The sequence below is a fragment of the Zootermopsis nevadensis genome, unplaced genomic scaffold (assembly GCF_977971745.1).
Source record: "Zootermopsis nevadensis isolate Lab colony 2312 unplaced genomic scaffold, Znev_1.0 Znev_ptg000016l, whole genome shotgun sequence".
Lineage (NCBI taxonomy): Eukaryota > Metazoa > Arthropoda > Insecta > Blattodea > Termopsidae > Zootermopsis > Zootermopsis nevadensis.
The window spans coordinates 2,222,193-2,248,627 of NW_028259148.1; the positions used below are offsets into that span (position 1 = coordinate 2,222,193).

Sequence of the window (26,435 nt, forward strand, 5' to 3'; positions counted from 1 at the left end):
CACAATACACCGGTTCTCAGAAGCTAGCAGAGCGGCCCAGAAAAATCCGCATGGATGAGTATGCAAGGATTATAGTCACAAAAGAGAGAGAGTGGAGTTAAAAGCGAATGAGACAGACAAAAGGAGTGTTCATAAATTAAATCTCTGATCTCTGACGCGACAAGTAGCCTGGCACTTCTAAGCGAGTGGTTTAATCTTTACGGGGGTCAATACCTAAAACTTTTGTGACGAAATACTTTCCCAACGTGTACCGGAGTTGAAGACCGGCCGGGGCGTGACGTTGACCACTCACCCCATCTAGTGGCGAGGTCAAGAACGATTAGGAACTATACTACCTCTCCCCTCAAGTTACCCCATGGCGTGTAGCAGGTCAGATTAACGTTTACTCAATACTTTCGGGCTGTAGTACATTTATGCAATTCCTTCAACAACTTTAAAACTTGTATGTTAGTCGATACTTATTCGATATATGTTTCGATTACAGTGTCGACAAAGTGATTAATTTCTTGTTAGCACGAAAATATTCTTATTTAATGGAAACAAAGAAACCCCATTCGTTTCAGGAAATTTGGGGAATATTTCACTTAGTTTTTAGGAAGGGGGAAACTATGATATAGCAGGGGTGTTTTTGTAAAAAATACTATGGAAGGTTTAGGAATTCAATAATTTATTTAAAATATTTTAATATTTTAAATAAAAGTGTTGCCATCTTGTAGGTTAAACTTGCACTCACAGAGGCTGGAAAGTTATTTTTTGATTTCCCACAAATTCGAATTTTAGACTTACGTCGTTTTTCCATGAAAGCCCAGAACTTTTTTACCGCGTTCAAAATAGCCAATTTCATACAACTAGGGGCAAGTATAAATGCTAAGATATTCGAAATCGTCACAGGTTGAAGGCAGATCAGGTATTGGCGCCTCTTGCAAGAAACAGGACCTCCTCCTGCCCTGAGCTGCACCTACCAGCAGTAGCTCGCGTACGGAAAATATTTTGAAGAAGACTGTACAAAGCAAAGCGCGTGCTCCATCTCATCCATCATGGATTATTTTTAAACGTGTTCTTTTCGTCTCCACGTGTCTTAAAAGGGTAATTACCCTCGCTTTTATTACACGTTCACTTGTCGACGTTACTAACTTTATCACCACATCAAAACGCCTAATAAATGTCTCCTGTTTTTTTTATCATTTCCTTCGACCACCGATAGATGGGACTATTTCCAATGCTCCAGCATGTAATTATAACGCAATGACTACATTAGACTTCTTTAGGAATCATGTCGCTTAGATATCAAATTTAAAGCGAATAACTGGAGAATTTCAAAAATCAAAACGCTTCAAATAAGTCATATTTACATCATTGATCATTGGCTAAGGACATTTGGTAGTCGGAACAGCTAATATTTCGCACAGAAATCAAAACTGACATTAATATTTACTGATTATTAATTTATAATTTTAATTTATTTGGGTGTTAAATTTAAAGAACACGAGAAAGGAAATAAATATATCACGCAATGGGAGATAAGAAATGCACACAAAATTTTTGGCCCGAAAACTCGAAAAAAAACATGTTGGAATCCCATGCGTAGGTGGAAAGATAACATTAAGATGGATTTAAAAAAGACATGGTGTTGCGTTGCCTGGATTCATGTGCCTCAGGACAGGGTTCAGAAGAAACGTTGATTAAACTTTGAATCCGAAAGGGCAAGGAATTTATTGACGAGCTGAAAGACTGTCCACTTCTCAAGAAGGACACATGTCCATCAGTTACTTACAGATTACTTTCTCATTCATTCAAGTTATTAGGAGTCACGGTTGTGAGGTCAAGACCTCTTCTTTACTACGCAATGTCCCGGGTCCGCTGTTAAGACTGAGAATATCTTGGTTTTCCTCAGTCCTTTAACGCACACAATGAAATATAAACTTCAAATAGGGGACGAACGTTGTTTTTCATATCATTTTCACTTCAAAATACATAACAGTCTATTCGACGCTATGGTATGAAAAGCGTCGTTAAATAACTGAAGGATCAGTCAATGTTGTACGACAGCTCATTTGAGAGACTGTCTCCAGCTGATGACCTTAGGTTGACGTGTGAAGAGCGTACGATGTGGGACCGACACAAAAAATGGCGAGATAAGGACCGGACACATTCGCTTTATAAAATTCTATATGCACGTTTCGCGTGCTCATATATCGCAACGACCTGGTCTATTTTCGTCACCGCAAAACTCGTGGCTTGCACAAGTGACTTAAGAAGTAAAACGCTCTCGGGGTTTTTCGTGTGTTACTTAGATCAGTGGCATTCAACCTTTTTTGTTCGCGTACCCCCAGATATAATTTCTCTTCAACTTTGTACCCCCCAAAGTTGTTGGTGTATAATTCAAGTTATACATAATATATAATCTACATCTAAAATAAATTAAATAAACTACATTACTGATTATTCAGTGTTTATCATAAAATAATATATATTTTTTTTAAATTTCACGTACCCCTTAAGAAGTCTTCGCGTACCCCCTGGGGTACGCGTACCCCAGGTTGAATACCACTGACTTAGATAATCCATGGTTACATTTTCGCCGAAACATTCAGTGTAGTGAATTATATTCGCGCACGAGAAAAGTTTAATTCAGATTTATTTGGATTCAGTGTCTATGGAACAGTAAACCTTAATCGTTATTTCAAGAACAAAATTACTTTAATGATGTTGATGTTTGATTCGTTTACACTAAGATAGTGTAGTTGCGTCATATTGTGATTTATTAAATTAAAATATTTGGTTATTCCGTCAAATCACAATGTATTTAAAATAAGATAATTAAAATATCATTCTGTGTTCCATATCGAATAATCGATTTACAATCGTTTACACTAATAAACACTGTCCACTCTCGAAGACATATATTACAAAAAAAAAAAAAAGCTTTTGGGAGGTGGCTATCCTTTCAATGCAGAGTGGTAATTATATGCACCACGTAGTTTAAAAATCATTAACTCCACGATTTTCGTTTGATTCTCAGAATAAACATTGATTATTTCATTAAACAGCGTCAATCAGATGGTCTTTGTAATGAAGTGTACTGTTCTCTTTCAGGTACGAGCTGAATTTTTAAATAACTTATTGCCTGACCATGTCTGCGTATCTGTCCATGTGTCTGCGTGTTTAAATTCCAAAGCCGCCGGACTGATTTGGATTAAATTTGGTACGGACGTTATACCAATGGACTCCACCTTAGGGTCATCTTCTAGTCAACCCACTTTTACCAAGGGAGCCTTAATATTCAAAAATTTGTGTCTGCCCCCCCCCCCCCCATTCAAATGTTTCCAACTCTTTTATAACAGAACCAAAATTTTGAAAACCGGATTCGTCCCTGAGCCAGTTCAGTAATCTCCTTAAGGTCAGACACTGCCCCGTTCCTTGTGTCCTTATATTAAGGCGAATTGTCATTGTAGTTCTGTGTGAGATCTTTGTCAAGGAGCTCAGCCAACCGGGGCTGACGCTGTTGGCCGCAGATCGAACTGTACAGCTGTGCCTGGCCGTGTACCAAAGCAGAACCAGGCATGTCCGTTCACTCAGTTAATGTGTAACTTCGTTTAGCTGCAAATTGCTTAATGCGATTAAAACAGCTACCAGTCATGGTTCAAGCTGAGAAGAGGGGATGAGCTGAGGACCAGATAATGACGCATGGGGGTGGCATGAACAGCAGGGGAAAAAAAAACTGACTGCCATGAAACTCTTAATACTCGGAAAATAGGAAGAGACACATCAAGAGAGAATCACGGAAAATTTGTCGAAAAGTGGATCAATATGAATCCATGGTGAGCTTACGCCGTCACAGATAAAAGGATAAAACAGACTCAAAATTGCATTTAACTCTTTGAAGACGAGGATCACCTAAATAACATATAACAATTCAGTCCGTACCGCAAAGAAAACACAGCACTTCACCATTACAAAGATTAACTGGTTAACGCTGTTTAAGGAAATAATCGGTTAGTAGTTTATAACGCACGGCCTAAAGACGACACTGGACATTTTTACTCGAAATTTGTTTTATTATATAAGAAACAAACTTAAGATAAATTACTCAACAAGATTAATGTATAAGCTGTCCCCCCCCCATAGGTATTGGTCTTAAATTTATTCTCATTCATACAAAAAATTTTAGTACCCTTTATTTTTAGTTAAAAATTACTAAATTTTATTTATTTTCATTACTGAAACAAATACTTCGTAAATTTTCATTTAGCATTAATATTTATTCTGTGTAGTTTTAAAAAAAAATAATCCTCTAAGAATTATATCCACTTACTGATCTTCTATTCTGAAATTCCTTCACATCTCGCACGGACCTGCAGCTTTAAACAACACTAAAATACAGATCGCACTTGTAGAGTTCTCTTCGCGGTCTTTTGTTGGTACCCCTGCTTCGTGTTCGGGGGAAATCTCTGATTGAAACATCGGCTACCCTGTCTCAAGCGTGCCGTGATTTTCCTCAGTCCCTCACACAAAATTTCTGGGACAATACTTTAAAGTGGGCCACGGTCGCCTCCGTCCACACCCTTCCCGATTCACTAATAATACACTCGTAGTGTCTATAGTATGAGCTACTGTCAGCGTCGTTAAATAAACAACGAATAATTCAATAAGGTATGTATAAAAGTCCTTTGGATCTTGGCGGATGAAGCAGGAAGGGCAGTAGAGATAATGGGGAAAAGATGAAGTTATTCGATCGAGGACGAGCCTCGTTAAATCTTAACTACACTTCTTTGTCTCTCGTCTCGTTTCATTTCTTTCGTCCTTTATTCTTCTTCTTTTTCTCCCCGAGTTTAATTGTAATTATTTTACCTTTCTCCCTTTGTCTAGCTCTTAGTTTAGGATTGAATTCGTGTCTCCACCCTCGTCTTTTTTTTTTTTTTTTTTTTTTTTTTTTTTTTTTTTTTTTTAGCAGCGAAAATGCTGCCGTTGACGAGACTGGTTATTGTAATGCGTATTGCAGACGCCTAGGGGAAGTTTCAGGACGCGTCTGTGACTTGCCGTAATGGCTAATGGCACACTTTCCGTTTCCTTATTCGCCACAAACATTAATACATCTGTCTTATAACGGAGTGTCATGGAACATTTGTATAGAACACAAAGTTATCACTACAAAAAAAAAAAAATTGATACCTCTGAAATTTCAGAATATTTTTAAAAAATTCAATTCATTTATTAAAGTGCTTGACAACAGCCAAAAAGGCCAATAACAATAATAATAATAATAATAATTAGATTCATTTATTGAATCATATTTCACAAATAATTGGGCTAAATACGATACCTAACTAATATAATTCAATTTAATAATTCTAAATAAAATAAATAATAATAATAATAGTTAAATTACTTTGTTAAATTAATTTAACTAAAAAAAATTGATACCTCTGAAATTTCAGAATATTTTTAAAAAATTCAATTCATTTATATAAGTGCTTGACAACAGCCAAAAAAGCCAATAACAGCCAAGCACTAAACCAGAGTACAGGATAAAATATAATAAGTAATTAATTTATTTCAATAATAATAAAAGTAAAACAAACAAATGAAACTAAATATATAAATGTACCACATTAATAATAATAATAATAATAATAATTAGATTCATTTATTGAATCATATTTCACAAATAATTGGGCTAAATACGATACCTAAGTAATATAATTCAATTTAATAATTCTAAATAAAATAAATAATAATAATAATAGTTAAATTACTTTGTTAAGTAATTTAACTAAAAAAAATTGATACCCCTGAAATTTCAGAATATTTAAAAAAAATACGTATAGTCTTAATTAAGAGTCTGAAATTAGTCTACACCTACTGAGAAAACCTTCACAAATTTCAGGCCACAAAAGGGGGGTTCGATAGTAAAAGGAGTATCTACAAAATTCTGATATTAATTACAGTTTCATTGAAATAATTCTTTTTAAATAATATTAATAGACGTTACATATGTGAGGTACTTTAATTCACTAGTTCCACTGCTCGTTAAAAATGATCGGAAAATCTAAACTAGTAAACTCACGTATGCATAAATATTATCCCATGAAGCCCCAAACCCCCTAAAGCATTTCCATGTCAATGTTTATATCAAAACGCGTCCATAAATATTATCCCATAAAGCGCAAAATCCCTTAACAACAAACGATCATCAACCAACACTTGCATATTACGCAGACAGACAGACGATGCTTCATAAAAATAATGTGAATTATTACAGCACTAACGTGAAAGGGTAAAGTCGCTGACAACTTGACAGCAAATCAACCGGCCTCTATCCTGAGACACTTAAATCTACTACACACTGTCGCAAAAAAAGGTTTCAAAATTCGAAGATCAATTTTAATATTGTCCTCTCATGAACATTCATATTTTCCAAGTAAGTTATTTCTTTCAATATTGTGTACATTTCTTAGGCGTGCTACATTTCCTGTCCATCATCTGGATAAGACTGTTTTTCTGTATTGTGCCATATGGTCATTAACTAATAATTCTCTTGCATAAATAAAAGGTAATTGTTTATTATGGCTTGGGATAGTCATGCTTTAGTGCACACAGAGCACAAAATACCACCAAATCTAACATTCAGGAATTTTACATTCTGGCCACGAGGCATATTTGTGGGTTTCACATAAAACAGAGCAGAGAACTACAGGGTGGGTAGGAAGTAAGTAGGCATTGAGAAATGGTTATAACCTCTATATTTCCAATGCAAAGATAATGAAAATAAATTTTACATGTACCTTTTTAAACGGAAATGCCTACATACTTCCCACCCACCCTGTATTATTCCGATAAACAAGATTCATCTTAAGATGATATAGTTGCGTCATATTGTGAAATTTAATTAATTATTCGGTTTTTGTCCGTCTAATCACAATTCACATATAAAATTTACAATTAAGATAATTAAAATATCATTTTGTGTTCCTCATCGAACAATCGATTTACAATTGGAACATCTTTTTAAGATGAGGAACACAAAATGATATTTTAATTATCTTAATTGTAAATTTTAAATATGAATTGTGATTAGACGGACAAAAACCGAATAATTAAGATTCATCTTTGTAATAAAGAAGCCTTGTATTTTCTTTGAGGTAGGAACCAAAGTTTTATATATTTCTAAGCTACATTTGTGCTTCAAATCATTAAATACACGTTTGCATAAAACATATTATGCTCTATCTATAAATAAATAAATAAATTTCGCTGTCTACTCTCCCTCCTTCAAAGACAGTCAAAGTACACAAGAACCCCGAAGCACATAGACATTCATCCACACACACACACACACACACACAAGCATAGTTATACGCCAAGCAACTCGCATTCTGATTGAAACTTAAGCTAACGTTAAACCGAGTACGGATTAATCAATAATAACAAGGATTTAATTGCATTAATCGGCTTTAACAGAATTAATCAGTCACAATGTTGCGCTGACGGGCGGTTTTGTGGCATGTACGAACATTCTCAGGGTCCTGTGATTAAACAGTACTGAAGACCAGGCTCGTACAGTCACGTCAAAGCTAAACTGGAGCCCTGTAACATCACTAACTGACAGCGTACTTCCACGAAATAGAAAGTTATATGGCGGTAAACTTTCGAGTTTCCAGCGAACAGGGATTGAATAGCCTGGTCATCTGATATGCAAGGGAGAAACAAGAAATGCAAGCAACATTGGGTTACATAAACTTCATGTTAATAAATCACGCAGAGAGCAATGAGGCAAATTGGAGAAGGATTTTAAAATAGATCTGAATTCCTTTTTAATATACACTGAATTTCCACCAGATATGACACTGTTGTAAAAGAGATATACGAGAATAATTATAATAATAATAAAATAATTTAGAACAAACGAAGGAAATCTCATAATATGTAAAACTGTTTCACCGGACTCTGCCCATCTTCTAAATTATAAAATTGTTAAACTACAACATTTCATAACTTCGATTCTGCTCCCGTCTTAATATAAAAGGATCTCTTTCTCTAACAAAGAAAAGTATTCTTTGTAATGAGATGTTACCATTTAAAAATTTCAGCGCAATGCAGTACGTGAACATCATAACTGGTTGTTTAATATTTGCTACATATAACAATTATCATACTGAAACCTAATTTGTGCCACACAAAACCCCAACCAAACCATTATTATCGCTATAAATCTGATATCTGATATTTTCGAACTGATATTTCCATTTCGAATATCGATATCTGATAATGGAAAAAATTATCAACTCTTTTCAAAACAACATTATTCTGTAAAATACGTGCATTACTGAGTTTTAAAATGTGATAGAGCCATGATCTATCTAATTATTTGTGGACTTAAATGGCATTGCTGTATGTTACCTCCATGCTAATGGTACTTCAAAAACACCACGCGATGAACAGCCAACAACATGTCACAACTTAACTGGACAGCAAATACTGAAGAAATGTGAATCATAAAAAACGTTATATTATCTACATTGTACAACTGACCTCAGAGTTAACAATGTATTCTATATTTTTACGAACTTCACTAAAAATAAGAATACATTTCTATAGTCACATAAAGGAATTGAATTGAATTATTATTATTACCGATATGATACATTTTTATTTAGTTTCATTTGTTTGTTTTTGTATTTGTTTTACTTTTATTATTATTGAAATGAATGTAATTATTGTATTATATTTCATCCTGTAATGTTGTACAGTGCTTGACTTTTATTGGCCTTACCTGGCTATTGTTAAGCACTTAAATAAATTAATTGAATTGAATTGAATTGTAGAACTGACCTCAGAGTTAAAAATGTATTCTATATTTTTACGAACTTCACTAAAAGAACAATACATTTCTATAGTCACATGAATTCTGCGTCAATAATGGAGGGTCTCAGAATTTGTAATATAAAAGTGACGTAATTCAGAGACTGTGGCGGTTCAACGGCGTTAAACTCTATCTGACCAGCAGTTTATAGAGAGACGGTGACATATACAGCGGGCAGTCTAGTTTACGCTACTGAACGTTATGTAGTACTTGTAGAAGGATTCCTCCACGAACTTGAATGTTCGGGAGTTTTAGCTCTGACTGTCCATGTGTGATTAGTGACGTCAATAGGCTGAAGTGGTTGCACTAACAGCACCTGCTGTAGATTCCCTTACTTTAAGAGAACAATAGACCTCCATCCACATGACTACAACGGTTTCAGCGAAGCGCACGTGATAACTGGGGCAGAAAGCCACCCGGCTTGCACGTACCCCAACGCGCACAGCGGAATACAGATGTTCTGGCGCTCCTAAATATTACTGGTTTTTGTCTTCTAGTCAATGCGTTTATCCTTACTACAAACCACACATATTTTATTTACAGGCAGCTGTAACTGCAGGTCGAGATTTTACTATCGTGCATTTATTTATTTACGATTTGTTTAATGATCCTGCAGGTGGCGTAGACTATGAAGAATCGAGCAAACTGATAAATGAATAATGAATTGGAGAGGCTGTGGAAGGAAGCTGTTGTCGCCCAATATTTCTCTGGAATGTCTAAGGAAGACACAAGACAAACCTCAGACTCAGGACAGAGATTCGAGTCACGGAATTTTTAAAAAAATAATAAACCACGATGAGATCTCATTTATTTTTTTTTACAATTCTTTATTTAAACATGAAAAAATAAAATTTGCTTAATAAAGACGTTCATAATTTGGGTTCTTCGCTAATTATATAGTTTAGATGATGAAATCAATTACGACGAGATCGATGTGATACATTGCACCATTAAAAAGAAGGAAATTCCCTTGCAATCAAACAAATAAGCTAGCCAGCAAACACAAAATTATAATTTTAATTGATGCTTTATATAGTTGTTATTTAAAATTGGTTTTTCGCAATAAGAGAAGAGCTCGCTGAAAAGGCATATTTTAAATATCCCCACTCAAATGTTTTCAAATACAGCAGTGAAAAGCATGTCACACGATTGGGAGAGATAAGTTACTTCATAAAGAAATCTTCTTTGAAGACGTTACGTACACTGTGTGTCATTCTTGCACGAATAATGACTACTGATTTGTTTGGGGTCTGTGTTAGGAAACACTAGAGTCATGGGGACCCTTCAAATCACCAACGAAAAAGAATATATATATATATATATATATATATAGAGAGAGAGAGAGAGAGAGAGAAAGAGAGAGAGGGAGGAAGTGGGGAGAGAGTAATGCCTAGTCATTTCTTACAGAGGGTGGTCTCTCATTACTACAGAGTCCATACATAACGACATTCATTTTTCGGCACAAAACTTGCAGTTTAAAACAATGCAATAAATATAGGTTACTATCACGTGTTTAACAACCATACGAAGCAATAGATAAAATCTGGGTCCGCCCTAAGGATGGAGAGATGTCTCCGAAACGCCGTCATCTACCCACAAGGTCTTTGATATGGATACGTTACGATTATTCCAAACGCTTACATCTAATTATAAGTCCTGAAGATGGAGACTCTAAGTCTCTCCGAAACGATACCTACCTACGAGATCACGCATTATCACAACGCAAAATATCAATATGGACATCATCTACGAAGTGAGAACCTCAGAGAAACAAATCTGCTAGATGCGTAGGTTATGTATAGTGTGAAGCTTCTATTAAAACCAGACAGAACACACGGCAAAGGATTGAGATAATGTCAGGCAAAAGTGGACTTGGTGCAGAGACTGAATGGCGAAAGACCTATGTAGATTTTACGACAAGATGAAGAGATATAAGGACATTAGCAGACTGCTCATAAGTTAGCAAATATTTTGAATGTCGACTTACAGCAACGGAGTTCACTGAAGTTTCGTTCCTTTAATCTCGTCCCCACCCCCACCCCCCACCCCCGTTCTCGGCGCCTAAAAAGTCGTCGAAGGAAGCAGGAAGACCACGCAATCTGAATGTTGCATAATCATTGAAAGTCGTCAAGGAGACGGAGGTGAATCAAGACAAAATAAAAACTTTTTGTCAGTCGACTATCATTATGGTGCAAGCATCCGAATTCCCATACGAAGGAAATGGTGAGATTCAACTTGAAGGAATAAGAAAAACTGATAATTTTGTAAGCGTCATTGAATTTCTAGGATATTTAGATTTAAAATGCGTTTCGATTCGAAACTTCGTGTAACAAGTAATATATGCAACATTACTTTCAAAATTCTCATTTAAAATTCTGTATAGTGTACGCGGAACGAACACGGAATACAGCAGTGAAATTCCCTAAGTAGGAACGAATTATTAAAAAGTGCATAAAAAATCACAACCTCATGGTAAGCCCGTTTATATTTAAACTTTTGCAAAATATTATACTTAATTATTACTTCAGAATTATGTAGATTTTAGGAGAAACACATTCTTCATCCTCTGGGCTGAAGCCCTGCCCTTTAGCCCTGAATACAGAATGGTTCTCCGAAACTCTGGCATCTACCGACAAATTTACAAGGCGCCAAAACCCGGATCATCTTCATTCTCACCGCCATGAAGACGTCAGATATCACAGGCGTAATAAGTGTTGCTACACACACGATAACTCAGCTCATAAATTGTCAGAATCCTGAAGAAAATAATATAAATCTTAATTGCTTTGGGCCATGTTCTATTAGGCACAAAGCAAGACGGACATTAGCTCTTATCTTACAAAGAAAAAGTTGTCAGTGGAACCACGGTTCCGGAGAATCTGACGTCAAAATACGTCTATACGGAAAGGAAGTTTATATATTGGCTTTATTCTAAATATTTCCTTTATACATGCTCTACAATTGAGATAAGTTTGATTAAGACATTGCTTATTTAACTTGAATTAGTTACGCTTAAAATGGCTCTGTGGTAGCTGAATGCAATGTTATTTATATTATTTATTTAGTGTTCTGTCTGACGACAGGTCCATATGAACAGGATCCTTCCATCCTTTTCTCGGACTGGGACCTGTTCATATACGTTCTTGGCAGATGATCCAGAAGTGGTTTGCCATTGCCTTCTTCTGTGTGTGAATGGAGTAATTGTTGTGATGCCACGGAGGAAAACTCGGTGTTGCCTAGACCACGGCCTTGCCCAACACAAGTTATAAATTCGGGCACCGCCGGGAATCGAACCCGAGACCCCAGGATTACAAGGCCAGCGTTCTAAACGCTAGACCACCTCATCTTATTATTATTTAGTGTTCTGTCTGACGACAGGTCCATATGAACAGGATCCTTCCATCCTTTTCTCGGACTGGGACCTGTTCATATACGTTCTTGGCAGATGATCCAGAAGTGGTTTGCCATTGCCTTCTTCTGTGTGTGAATGGAGTAATTGTTGGGATGCCACGGAGGAAAACTCCGTGTTGCCTAGACCACGGCCTTGCCCAACACAAGTTATAAATTCGGGCACCGCCGGGAATCGAACCCGAGACCCCAGGATTACAAGGAAATGTAATGTAAGGTAATGTAATGTTTTATAGGTAACAACAATGCCGAGTAAACACGACGTTCCCTAGGTAACCATTGTTTCCCTTTTTCGTTACACCTTTTTGCCGAATAACCCTTCCTTATAGACGTATTTACGTCAAAAAAAAACCCTATAAATAATACTGAATGCGTTAAGATAAAGTTGGTAGTAAACGCAAGCAAAATGTTACTTTAAGAAAAATTTCAATTACATGGAGGCTTTTATAAGATGGTAATCGACATTATGTGAGTTGGTTCGGATGGAAATCTGCTCTGTGCTCACGACCGGAGGGCACAACCTTGCGTTAAAATTGAAAGTTGCCTTCTTTATCTAAAAAAAAAAGACAGAGTAGCAAGAAAGGAAAAAAAAACTAACTAAAAAGCAAACGAACAAGGACAATAAAAGAAATTCGGACAGAAAATGGGATTCTGATGTAAACGTGATTTATTCACGGATACTCTAAACCTGGAGGCATCGTGACTCCAGGAGACAAAAGACGGCGAGCTTCCAGAGCTAAATGACATCGCCTGAAGCAGGAGTCCAATATCACACGTTCTAGTGGAAGAATAACAGGAATATAATGTTAACTACTGATGCTTGACATTAAATTATGGCATTAACGTGCTGCTGTCTGTTATCATACGCCTAAAGGTGTCCACATTTTTGTTGAAATTTCATATTACCACGGTGACGAGTATGAAGATGGCTGTCTTCAGGGATATTGCGTTATGTAGTCTGGTAGACGTTTCAGCGGTGCGAAATGATTTAGTCGCCAGGGCGACTGAAACGTCGGTCAATATTTACTAGAATACACGACGCAACATCCCTGAAGACAGCTATCTTCATCTGTCCATCTTTCTACTTATACAGACCTGCAAATTTTAAGTAAAAGTCCATTGGAACGAACAAAGAGCTAGTTCATGGAATTGTGGATTTCTTGACAAACAGATAATTATTCAGATTGCAAAGAAAAACTCTCCTCCTATTTACTAGAAACTTCATTACCGTGTTCAATACTTACGACTTAAAACTATCCTCTGACAGCACAATCCAGATCACACCCTACATTTCAACAAAATTCTATCTATGTCTCGATCTAGCAACATATATTTTCCATTCAGGTTTACCGATCAAACGTTTGCATGAACTTTCATGCCTCTCATGCCCCACCCTCAAATCCCCCATCATTCCAGCATCCTGATCACAAAACCTTTAAATATATTCTCTTCATGTAAAAGACTGAGATTCACACTCATATTAAACAACAGGTAAAAATTATAGTTCCGTGTATTTTAATCTTAACATTCTACAATCGAAAAGTACCTTAACAAACGCTAAGCGTATTCTGACAATCCATTACTGCACATAATTTAAGGAATTTGCTTTAAATGGTAAAAATTTCGCCCCAACCCAAACGTTCCGACGACAGCCAACGGTAGTTATTACGAATTCGGACAGGCAGAGTCGATTTGGAGGCATGACACTTATACCAAGTTTCATTCTATGAAAATTACTCAGGAGGATAACACATATGAATATACAGGCATACGATAATACAAGGCGTTAAAAACTTTTATTTTAGAATAGGTAAAGTATACTTAAACCATTCACGAACATTATGTAACATCATATCTTGAGTAATAAAGATACAGACGCGAAACGTCCGAGGCCAAATTAATGAAGCTCAAAGCCTTAACCCAAACGGCAGCCAGGCAAAAGTAACCGAGTATAAACAAACGAGAAGAAATGCTTATTAGGTCTTCAGAGAACAGAACTGTACTCCGCTAAGTTTAAAATATTGCCACAATAAAATCAAGTTTAAAAATCAACATTTCATGAATAATTCGCTTACACAAGTTTATTTTCATTTTTTTTATGAGCTCTTCTGGGGGCGAAAAGAGTTACTCTCATAGACTAAAATGAATAATTCAAATTTGATGTTCTTCCGACGGAATTATCATTTTATTCAGAACGCGCATTACGGCACCCTGTATCATCCTTTACTCCCACAACTCTTAAAAATGTTCACAGCCTGGAACAAATGGGCAGGCACTCTGTCGATAGATGGCGCTTTATTTAAGTGCCAAGTTTTACTTACTCGCCTTCGACAAGGATAACGCAACTATTTCCAGAAACAAAACAAATACGACACGCGTGCTAACTAATTTACCTACGTAAATAAAATTCTCGATGTTTAAAAGTTTTTTTAAGGAAATAATTGCTGTTTACTTCGAGAATCACACAAATTCTTAAGTGCACATTACAGAGAGTAGATCCAGCCCCTGAAATGTCATTGGTTTATTTCAGTAAGTTGATATAATTGCGTCATATTGTGAATTAAAATTTAATTATTCGTGTTTTTTCCCCGTCTAATCACAATTGTATATAAATAAAATTATACATAAGATATTAAAATATCATTTACCAAATATGTAAATGATATTTTAATATCTTATGTATAAATTTTATTTATATATAATTGTGATTAGACGGAAAAAAACACGAATAATTATTTCAGTAAACTAACTGATGGATTTAGTGCACAAAACAAAAATACTGTTTATAGAACTATGGCCACTATCACTGTAATCTATCAGTTTGCATACTAGTAATTAAAACATCCTGGGTTATTCCCCAGGCATTTATTTTAAAATAAGAATTATAAAAGTCCTGTCAGCGTAACGACAATAAACAGCACCGGAGAGAAGAAAAATAGAGCAAACTTCCGAAACGTCGATAACATGTCAACGTCAAATATACTATAGGTAAAATTAGTTTGTTGTTAAATAGCCGTTTATACTAATACGGATAATTCTACAACAGAATTTTGAAAGGGAGAGGAGGAAAGTAAAATGTGAGCAGAGAGGGAAGTGATTTCGTCGATATTTAATTGCCATAAAAGTTGTTACATTCAGGTCTGGACGTAACAAGGAAACTACAATGGATCAGACATGAAACTTCTAAAAAAAAAATTCTGTAAAACTTCTATTTTAAAAGGTATATTTGATAAAAGCAATGTTTGTGTCAATTCTGAAATGTACTCAAGAGAAAATCATTAGGAAAGTTTTAATTAACGTTCTAACCCGGTGTTCAGCAATGCGAATAATTAATCAGTAATTTTCTCGTTTATAAGTTTCCGGTACTTGCTAAACGAAAAACAGTTTTCCAGCAACTGAACAAAACATTATTTGTTACACATGAACATTTATTCAGAAGCCCAGCTTAAGATATTTATTTCGTCTTCCAAACATAAAATTTATGTTAAATATTTTTAATGCAGCGATATTCTATGTGCGCACTTTCTATAAGCTGTTCTTTACATAACTGAAAAGATACATTTTATATCGTCTAAAAAATTACCTCTTCATACACACAAGCTCTCTACTCATTGTATCATAAGTGAATTATAACCTCTATGACATTTACACATGCGAGTCTTAGCCTAATAGTTATGGAAAGTACTGAATATTTAGCGTTGTTAACAACAAAAAGATTTCCGATACACATCTTCAAAAAAATTAACACAAAGTCCTTAATGAACAGTCAACAGTCGCTTTGCTCGGAAATCATAACCCACCTTTCACAGAGCTTGAAAGTTCATTACAGTTTTCAAAACAGTCTACCACATTTCGCTAACCTTAACCAGAAAAATCTACTCAACATATTCACATACTATTTGTGTAAGATTCATTTTAATATTATTTTTCCACCATAACCTCCAAACAAACATTCCCCCTTCATATTTTTGACTACAAAATTTGCAAGTATTTCACATACAGGTATCCAATTCGTGTTACATGCCCATCTCATCTCATTCTCATTAATTTTATCATCCTAATAAAAACAAAACAAATTATGATGTATCTCACTGTACAATTATTTTCCAACATCCTGTTTTTCTGTCTAAGAGGTTCAAATATTTTCTGTAACACCCTATTCTCGCCAGCCTGCTATAAAAACCCGAATTATTTCAATAAAAATTATAGAATTTCGTAGAGTGGAATATATGAACACTTGATCAACTGTACAAACAAACTTATTCATCCATTTAATAGTTCGTTCATTAATTTATTCATTCTTATATCAAGACAGCTAAAACCATCGAGAAGAATCTGTGGCTTCTGCCTACGTCATTAGCTTACGGGCAGACGTAAAACAAGCGAATATACCACGCAAACCAAATACACTACCAAAACAGGCAGCTACAAAGTACTTATTGCCTCTGGGAAATAATGTTTGTAGTATTAACAGTGCACGATTATGCGCTCACTGGTTGAGTGGGCGCAGAACTCCTTCGTATTTTGTTTCTACAGGATCCAGAGATTGGTACCAAACTACAGTACAAATATCTCATTACTGTTGTTTTGCGGAATATTTATTTTATAATGTGTCTTTACGTAGTCAGTGACAAGACTGAGTTGCGAGCGAAACTGTTTCGACATAAATGTTATTCTGTCATAAAAAAAAAATCTAACTCACGTCGAAACGTGGGACATCGACCGACAAGGGCGGGATGGAAAGAAGGAACTCAAAATTTCTTCCTTATGGAACAATAAAAATTCACAGCACGTCCTTCCTTAAACTATAATAAAACAAAGAGGCACAGAGTGGCATGTAGGAAGGGGGACTATAATACATACCCCTCCCTCACCAGCTAGATCGGTTTCTAACAAGGAAATGACGACACTGAATTTTCAAACAGTAAAACTGTCTTCGTTTTTAAATAAGTTGAAAATAGATTAAAACAGCTACATCCAAAGTATTGGCAGGTGTAACGAAATATATGCGTATTCTTGCATTTACTTGAAATGTTCCCATAGTATCAGTGGGGTTCTTGGAATTTTAAACCTTAGCAAGAGAGTGTTTTCTCAACAACAACAAAATTGTTTCTTGCATTTCGTAGATGTCCTCAGTGAAATAGTATGGACAGAGAACTCCCGATGTAAAATTCATTCACATAAAAGCCAGACCATGCACTACGCAGACAGGTTATCTTGGTAGCCAAATGAGTGCCGAGTTGGAAAGGAAGAAAGTTTCTTCTCTCCTCAGTTCTCAATCTACGTCGACTCGCTCTTAGCAATGCGCGAAGTGACACATCAGCGATGACTAAGGCCATCAGATGCAGGTTTAACCTAACTTATCGCAAAGTAACTTAAATTAACAGAAACTTAATGTGAATTATCGTAAGCGTGACATATTGAAACGCGTTCCCTACACTAACGCAGTGACGAGATATCACCATAAATGTCGAAATCAGCCGAAAATTTACAAAGCGTGACCTAAAACTTACTGGCTAATGGTTAGAACGCCAGACACTTCGATCCTCTACTGATTAAATACACGGTTGCTATATCATTAGGTCTACTGTGCCTGCAAAGGAACATGGCAGACCGCAAGTGTTGTATCCTGTCCTCACGTCCAATTCCTATCATCGACGCCAGGCGTCTCTTGGGTGTCGTTTTTCTTTCCCCCTCTCCCCCCCACGCCCCTCCGCCCCCAATGCATGCCGCTGTGTAAATGTTTACACTACCTGTCGCTCAGATGTCACTACTGGGTCGAACTCTGCGCCACCATCGACGACGTTTGCAACAAACACAATTTCGACGCGCACCGTCGATATGGCGCCAGCTCGTGACGTCACGAACCCATGCCGCGTCTCCAAGTCGCGTCCGTTCCGTATATCCGCTCCGGCAATGTACTACCCGGCTTAAGAAAGTTGTTCGCAAAGAAACGAGCTTTATTACAGCGGTATTTCTAACCGTCACATAAAGAATTCCAGTTACTCTGAAATGGTAAATAAGCTTTTGTCAAATTAACTAAGAACGAAACAAGAAAATTATAAATTCCGACTAATCAATATTTTTTACTTTACCGAAATTTGTTAATGGGTTTTATTACTTTAAGACACTTCTGATGCTTCTAAGTCATTAAAACAATATTCCCTTTCATAATGTGATCCACGATCCGCTGTCACACGCACGCGATGTAAAAATTAAAATCCGATGGAACTCAACAGCCGGTAATGCATTTAAAATAACAGTTGTGTAACAAAATACATTTACTCATAATTTTTCTAACACATTAGCATAATTCCGACACGCTCATCTTAAAATAATGACTGTAAACTATCATCCTCCGACATTGTTCCAGCAATTCACCCCTGCTTACAAAGTTATTTTTTTTCTTAATTACCAAGTAGTGGCAAATCCTTCAGCCTTAAACACAACAAATCAAATGGGGATCAATGTCCGAACACAATGACACAACAGACTTGTTAATACATTCTCTCGACACAAAGCCTGATCTTATTGACAGATAATTTATCTTCGTCTCCTTGACTGTTAACATGGGCAGCATTTCGGCTATAATCAAACTGCTATTATACTGGCCTTGCTAATGTGAGCCCATTTAGATGAAAACATGTACATGATATTTTATTTAACGTATATGTTTTCAGTTTTGAAATAACAAATCACAAAGCCTATATATAGGACTCTAATAAATTATATTTCAGTCAAATACATGTAGGCCGAAATAATACCTTGTGATATTATCGTACAATCATTTCAGTCAGCGGTAAACGAACTGAGCTAAGGACCTCTTAATAATTAGTACAAAGATTCCAAGCTACGTGATGAACTCAATTTAAGGTCCTTTTGTTTCTAATGGAATATATTCTAAATATCAGAGTTTTCCAAATGTATTTCGTAGAAGTTTTGGATAACACACTGACCTTGAAGTGAAACTATCTGATGCAGAAATGTATAATTATATTGAGTATCCATCTTATTAATTATATTCTCCGTCAAGGAAACTCTGTGCCCAAAAAGACTTGCCTACATGACTTAACGTGATGTATACCTGTACGATATTCCAGACGCCAATGTTAAGAACGGCAAGATTTTGTTACAAAATTTGTAAAGTCAGATCTGATCTTTATGTGAACAAAAGTTTATTTTTTGTCAATAAAGTTTCGCCAAATACAACTTCTATCAGAGACTAATTTCGTGAAGCAGAACCCGTCTTGAACATCTTATAATTTTTCACCACATTAAAGACTTCAGTGGCTTTTATAGAACCAAAACGCTTACTTCCACATTCATAATATCCCACCTCTGGTCGACATCTTCATTTCGATGAATCGAGTCAACATTTTCCCATTCTATTTCTTCAGGACTCATTTCAGTAGCATGGGAAACGTTTTGTGATAGTCACTGTATTCCATTACAGTGTTTCTATACATTCATACGAACAATTGGCTGTTAGTCGCTTAATGCACGGCTAACATTACGGTGGCACTATTATTTCCATGCCAAGACCTTGACAGAAGACAGGCACAAGAGACTTCAACAGATTGAACTGGACTGCATTAGATAAAGGATTCCTTTGGAACACTAACTTCAGGGATATGTAAATAATCAGAGAGGCCACACGCGTTAGCATAAGATTTAGGAAGTTCCTCATACGATTTAATCATTATTTACAAATTTATGTAAGTCAGCTTTAATAAAATCATTTAAATTTAAATTATTCGTAAATTTAATCTTAAAATGCCTTTATCATCTCTATATTATCCAAAGGACTGACTTCAGGGCATGTATTTATTGGACACTTTAGACTTTAAATTTACCTAAAAGCACATCATTGTTCTCTGGATGCCATATTGGAGACAGAAATATAAATTTTAATCGAATCCAGTCGAGTAATGTCGGAAACCTTATCCAGTACAGCAACGTATTTGTTATCAGAACGACAATAAATGTCTTGAACACCTCTAAATTTGGCAAATGTGTCATGGTTGTGAGGTTAGCCTTTCGCCTGAAATATATGAAAACATCTTTATATGTTAACTGCATAAGATCTGAGGTTATCGTGGCGGTAAATATTCCGATGTTCGTATAATTTCCAATGTACGATTTTCCTGTCATTTCTATTATGTAATGCAGGTCCTGTCTTCCTTTCTTAAACAGTGCACGGAGTTTAATCTTTAAGGCCTAATGGTAATTAACATAAAAGCTGCTTCAATAATAAGTAATTTTGTATTCATGGGTTTTGTACGACTCTAATTGTAAACAGCGATTATTTCCTTAAACAGCGTTAACCAGTTGATCTTTGTAATGGTGAAGATAAGTGTTTTCTTCGCGGTACGGGCTGAATTATTAAATATGATTTAGACGAGTTTCGGATTCAAATGGTTAAAGGTGATATACACGGTTATATCACGTCTATCAAATAGAATTAAACTTATGATAAGACTCTGATTCAGATTCAATTAAGTGAAACTACTTTGTTCCACTTACCGTGTAATCCTATAGTGGAGTATAATCCGGGCCATATGTTGGAACCTGAAAACAAAACAGAAGAAACTTTAACGACAGGTCGTGCGATTACAAAATGAATCACTGACGAACACAGAGTGCGTCACTCGCTCTGGCTAGGGTAAATATGAACGTGGTGAAGCATATATCAATTTATCCTGTCACACTTTGGAGTGAGGTAAATTTTTTTTTAAAAAAATACAGAAAAGTAAAACACGAATATGACAGTCCATTATGAAACATTTCAAATGTAAATCTGTCTTTTTACACGCATTTATATTAAGTAGAATTTGGGGTAAATTTATACTGAGCTATTTATAGGTTGTTGTACATTGTATTGTTTAAATTTCGTAACAGAATGTAAGATTTTAGGTTTCCACAGCGACGAATATAAACGTGTGTGTTCCGGGATACTGCGGCAATCGACCTGATGATGGAGGCAGTTATGTATCACAGAAACGTCGGTCAGTTTTTACCATACAACACGTCGCAGTATTCCAGAAGACAGCCAAAGAGGTTGAGTTATATGGTACATTGGTTATATTTTACGTGTCTCGGGGGGGATTTGAAAATGTATAAATTGTCGCATTGTAAACTCAGTGCTAGAATAGTTCCGAGATTAAACTGTGTCGATCTGTATTGATGATGGATACAGTGAGTAGTGATTTTTCGCTTTTGGAGGTTCCCACACAGCTCCCTCATATGATTGTCCCCTGGGGGTACTCAGTATTGATCGTTGTGGAAAATCGGCGCGTGACGTTGTTGCACTAAGCCACCATGCCTGTTGTCAGAGAGACTTTAATACCAACACAGATTGAAAACATAATTCGAACCTGCAGGATAATCCGCTGTGGATATGAAAGAGAATAATATATATTGGTTTGGGTTCGAGCGACTATTGATATAAATTCGAGAGCCGTTTGCCTGTAATTCGAGCGTGTTCCGACCTTGCCCTGCTCTTCAATTCGACAGTGATCTAACGCTACATTATAACGGATAAATACAAATATGTTTTTAAAACGTACATTATAATCCCGTGCTTGAAACAGGGCCCAGTGGAGGATTATTTTCAGGGTATTTATAAACATTCGAGTTCCATAAAAGACGGAGAACTATTACGTTATCTTTGAGTGAGTTATAATTTTTTTTTTCGGATCTCGTAAGCCACTTTGGTATTAATCATAGAATTTTAAATGGAATTAAAGTTATATAACTGATTTATGAGGGGAAAAAACACGTTTATTTTATGAATTTAAAACTTATTTGCATCGCATATAGCAGAATGATTTCAAACAACAAGTGTTTTCCACCAAAAAAAGTCAATGTATGACCTAAATTATCATCACACACACACACACAAATAACAAAACAAGAATTTTTACTGTTTTGTTTAAAAATGTTATAACCTATAAATGTGGGTCATATTCGGTAGCGAGTACTTAATACTCATCACCTAGACCAATCTGTACAAATATATATATATATATCCGCCATGTATGTATTAAGGATTGTAGGGAATTTCAATGAACGAGTTTAGACACAATGTCTATGCCAAATTTTATCGAAATTCGTACAGCGGTTTTCTAGTTGAATTATATTGTCAGACGGACTGGCCAAGAGACAGCGTGGTAAGCCACGTTTACATTTATTTTGTGAAAATTGCACAAACAACGAATAATAACGACCCATGAAAGCAGAAAAATATTTGAAATACGACAATCAAACGTCCTGACCGAACAGGACCTTAGCTTTATGTTTAGTTCACATCAGGACGTCTAACAGACAGACGAATGCAAATAGGATTTCGTGGTGCATTCCGAGTGAGACGTATACACGATATAAATCGAATAAACAATCAGATCAAATTTCAAAGCGTGAAAAACAATTGAATATACAAGCAAATATTAATTTTACGTGGAATTAAATAATAAGAGTACCCTTCAATCATAAGCTGTTGAATTGAAATCGCTTTGGGTGTCATATCCGCATGCATCTCTGCGGGGAGGCGAGAGGGAACCTGTCAGCTCGGTTCAAATCAGCGGACAAAAACGAACTCGAAGAAATATTGAATGAATGTAGCTAATGACTGGGGTGTAGATCACGCTGGGATGTCAGCAATCAAATTAGCCAGCCGAGCACTGCCGCCGGTCTGAACTTTTACGACAAGCACGGATCCCACGCACGACGAGAGCTTTCATTTATAATTGGCATATTGTTACAAGGTTCCTACTTCTTACACATGACGGAAATACAGCGTCCTATGTTCTAGTACCTTTTACGTCCTTCACGAATTCTAGAAAGACTTCTTTTAGAATTTCTCGAACTTACACACTTAAGTATTAAACTTACAAATGCAAGCATCTATGGGCGTTGCAGAAAAATGTGAAAACGTCTCTTAGAACGCATACGAAACGTTTAAATTTTTCATAATCATTAAAGTCATTATTAATGAATTAATGGCAAAATGAAAACTTTATATAATTTAAACTGTTCTGCATAATAAACAATAACAGTAATTAATTTTTAAAGCAGCTGTCGCTTAGAAGTTAAAATATTGCCATGAAACAAATTAATTCTATAGCAATTCCTACAGTTATACAAAAAAGAGATCATAAGCACTGTCTAGCATCTACAGAGTGGCCATAAAATCTGAAAATATAGATAATTTTTTTTTTACAGATTTTTCACAGCGCATTGAACTATGCATTTATAATCAGGGACAACACATTGAACATATCATGTATTGTAATGTATTATCAATAAATCATTTATTTTATATATATTCGCCTATGTTTCCAGACTTTATGGACAACCTGTACAACGGAGAGTTAAAAAGCAATGCCTCCATTTCTGTACTAACACATAACGCGAGTTATATTTTCCCACATGCATTCTACACGTTAAACTTATCTATCTTGACTTGGTCACCATAATAATATTTGGCGATGAGTACACACCATGAATCCCCCCTCATGTAATTTCCTTCAGTCTCTAGTTACTTTGCCTTTACTACGCTAAAATGCTGGTACGTGTAATTTCGAGATTTGTTCGTAATATACGTGTTCGCACCTGTACAGAGCTGTTCAAACACAGAAGCGATATTTTTAATATTCTGTACCTGTCACTTAATCCAATTAAATTCAAAAAGGGAAGCATGTCCGCCAATTCTAAATAAAGCTTTTGATCTGTCGACTGTCGAATCAATAGCTGTGGGACAGACACCTGTAATACACTCATATGAAAATGTGAAATCTCGTTCGACGATTATTTGAACTCGACAAACAGACTACAATGTTATGAACAGACTCGTACTGCATATATATATATATATACACCTTCATTAATGCAATTAATATTATATTCAGAGTAAAACTATGCTTGAACTTTTAAGTCGAGATTCGCCTAACTTATATTTAAGAATACAGTTCGTACCTTATAATTCTTACCGAAACTCCAATTGTACCAACTTCACTTTGATAAAGTCAATAAATTACAATTTAATAGGACAGTCTTCGAATTTCATGAAAATAAGTCAATTTATTCGAAGTGGCAGATATCTGAGGCATGTATAAAATTATCAATTATCCTAAAATAAACAATAGACCGCTTCCTTTCGCATCCTTTCCAATTTATTATTCACTATCATCCTTTCATTCGACGTTATAATGTTTGATTTACTGAAAAAGCGTTGTAAATAAATAAATAATATTGAGGTAATAAGGGTAGACTCATATTTTTTTTTGTAAATTTGTACTACTGAAAAATTATCACCCAGATATTTATCCATATGCCCCCCACCACTGTTGTGGTAAATGTTTCAAAATAACTTAAGCTTGTTACTTTAACTAAATTTACTTTGTTCGACCTTGTTCAACCTCAGTCACTCGCAAAAGGATATTTTTATTTATTCTACCACGTGTCTCTGATTCTGCTCCAAATGCTTTATTTATAAATTTAAAAATACATATAAACCACGTGACATAACATTTAATTTTAAGTATTTAAAGTCACGGGGGTTACATAAAGCAGTTTGTAATATTCTAAAGCAAGTTGAAAGGGTTTCTTGTACGAATATGTTCAGTAATATGCGCCAAGCCCAGCGAACACATTCGAACACATTCGAACAGATTCTACTCCCTAGTTAGATATAAAACAAAACACGTTGTTCCCTGTGTAGGATAGACTCCTGCAGGCGCGGACCATATATCGTAAGAATTTCCAAGTATGCACTCAATTTCACATCACATTCAGAAACACGACGTGAAAGCGCGTTCTGAACAGTCTTCAACATTCAGATTCCAGACTCGACGCTGTAAATTCAGCCACTGGCATCGTCGTTAAATAAACAAGCATACAGCCTTCTGGGATAATACGCCGTGTAGTCTTATAGAATTATCATCACAAACCCTGGAATTCGAAAGGACATTTTACGTAAACACGTTTCGCCAGATGTGGAAATTAATGGCAAATGAACTGCTAAATCGCATGGCATTACAAAGGTAAACTGAAACGTTACTTGGTCAATCAGTCTGTTCGCGTACAAGACAAGGCCTGTTTGTTAACAGCTGCACCTGGGAACACGGAGAGGAGGGGTGGAGAAAATTGGTGTTGAACCGAAATCCGCCCCCCAAAGTAGACAGAAGTTTTAAATTACAGTAATTTTTAACGAGCTCGTCTGAATGGAACGTGCGAGAATTTCTGGCTACACTGTACGTCTCTCGTCACCTCCGAGGACAAAACCAATGCAAAATAGACTGCTTAGGCAGGGGATAGTAATTCTTCTAGTCCACGTCGAAGTAGTTAAATCTTTCAAAAAACAAGATAGACATCAAAGCGGAGAAAGCAGTATGTTTTGACGGATTTGTGTACTTACAAAAGAAAAGTTAAATACGAATATGAAATCCATATTTCCATCTATGAATAAACGTTGCTTATAATAACTTCTAAATTAAGTGTTGGATACTGAAGATGGAAACATTATATCACTCCGAAACGCTAGCATCTACCGAAAAGTATTTATTTGTAGTGTTCTGTCTGACGACAGGTCCATATGAACAGGATCCTTCCATCCTTTTCTCGGACTGGGACCTGTTCATATACGTTCTTGGCAGATGATCCAGAAGTGGTTTGCCATTGCCTTCTTCTGTGTGTGAATGGAGTAATTGTTGGGATGCCACGGAGAAACCGGGGAAGCCCCCGGAGGAAAACTCCGTGATGTCTAGACCACGGCCTTGCCCAACACAAGTTATAAATTTGAGCACCACCGGGAATTGAACCCGGGACCCCAAGATTAGAAGGCTAGTGTTCTGACCGCTAGACCACCGTAGCACCGAAAAGTATATACGGAACCAAATCCCAGGACGAGTGTGGCACTCAGGATTACGTACACGACTTACACTGTTGAGAATCTGTACTCTCCCCTCCCTCAGAGGAGCGTTCGCCAACACAAAGTGTCCACAGTGAACCAGATAGGAACAGAAATTCGTCAATTGGAAACCCTTCCCCTACATTCCGGTTAGTTGAAAAGGGAGGGAATGAATGCCACTTATAATCGAACTTATCAGCATGTTGCTGGAGATACGTCCACCCGTTTGATCCTGTCCACAAAGCCATCGATACACGA

General features: G+C 36.1%; 1 protein-coding gene across 5 annotated transcripts in view; it reads right to left on the bottom strand.

The window, feature by feature from the left end:
• The window catches only part of Ten-a (Teneurin-a transmembrane protein), a 582,153-nt gene that overhangs the window by 321,088 nt on the left and 234,630 nt on the right, over positions 1-26,435 (bottom strand). For all 5 annotated transcript variants that reach the window (XM_087349368.1, XM_087349369.1, XM_087349367.1 and 2 more), the window contains one exon: positions 20,795-20,839. The gene's annotated coding sequence lies outside the window, so the exon portion shown is untranslated. The remainder of the gene's footprint in view (positions 1-20,794; positions 20,840-26,435) is intronic.